Raw genomic sequence first — 1,123 nt, 5'->3', positions numbered from 1 at the left:
ATGATGATGATGATGATGATGATGATGATGATGATGATGATAATGATGATGATGATGATGATGATGATGACACATTCTTAAGAAAAAGACCAAAGGGGAAAGAACTTCACGTTTAAGAACACTTCAGAGCACTTTTCCACCTTTTCTACTTCACACCATGGGCACATGTTGGTATTATCAAACCTTCTCTAACGTCCACCTGTATATAAAAAAACACAATCCTCCCTTCCTCCTTTCATTGAAAAAAATAATTATAATGACACTATCAAAGAGTATCACCTGTATAAGATAAACACTTTTCTCCTCAACAATAACTAGAATAATCGTCTTAGACAGGTTCTACCATATGTAGTCTCCATTCTTTGTGTTGTGTTTGCTCTTCTCATTGTGGGTGGTTGACGGAAGCCTTGGTGTGATTTTTTTCCCTTCCTATCCAACATCCACCGTTTTTTAAAAATGTGTTGTCTTTTTCGTTGTAATGCGCATTGAGCATTTTGTTTTAGAAAATGAAAATGCGCAGTGTAAATGCCATCTATTATTAATTAATTATTATTATTATTCTCTCTCCTCGTTCTGTTTTGTATGTCGCTCTGTACTAACGCCTCTAATCTTCGTCACTTAGGTAACCTAAGTCTGTTGCAAATGCCGTAAAACTCTTACTACAACTAAATTAGAACCCTCATTTAATGTCTGTCCTATTAGATACGATTACGAGGTTATCTTTTCGAACCGGGGTGAAAAAAAAAGAGAGAAACTGCTGTGAGACCACATGATTTCTTTGTATCTATATAGGCCAAACGCGTACCCAACTGCGGTCCGGGGGCGTATGGCTATAAATTAGAGGGGTTTTCCGGAGAGTTCTTTCATTGTGCGTGTCCGTGAGTGTGTGTGTATGTGTAAAACCTACGTGTGCGTTCTTATACGCAGTTGGTCTTACCGCGGACGACAGAGGACTCTCGTCTCTACAGGGTGGAGAGTCTTTTGATCTGACTCAACAAGGTACAGTAATTTTAAATGATAACATTTCTTTGTGTTAGAACCTTTTAGTTAGAAGCCCTTGGTGGAGGCTTTGAGGTTAAAACTTTTAAACGTGAAAGTAGGAAAATATAATACATATTATTAT

General features: G+C 37.5%; 1 protein-coding gene across 1 annotated transcript in view; it reads left to right on the top strand.

The window, feature by feature from the left end:
• Positions 1-886: 886 nt before the first annotated feature.
• The window catches only part of LOC101862473 (nose resistant to fluoxetine protein 6), a gene marked incomplete in the record, with an annotated part of 23,927 nt that continues 23,690 nt past the window's right edge, over positions 887-1,123 (top strand). Inside the window, 1 exon segment of the mRNA XM_035972503.1 lies at positions 887-999.

The sequence above is a fragment of the Aplysia californica genome, unplaced genomic scaffold (genome assembly GCF_000002075.1).
Source record: "Aplysia californica isolate F4 #8 unplaced genomic scaffold, AplCal3.0 scaffold00023, whole genome shotgun sequence".
NCBI lineage: Eukaryota > Metazoa > Mollusca > Gastropoda > Aplysiida > Aplysiidae > Aplysia > Aplysia californica.
Note: the sequence above shows the minus strand (reverse complement) of the source record. Positions and strands in the feature narration are given on the sequence as shown.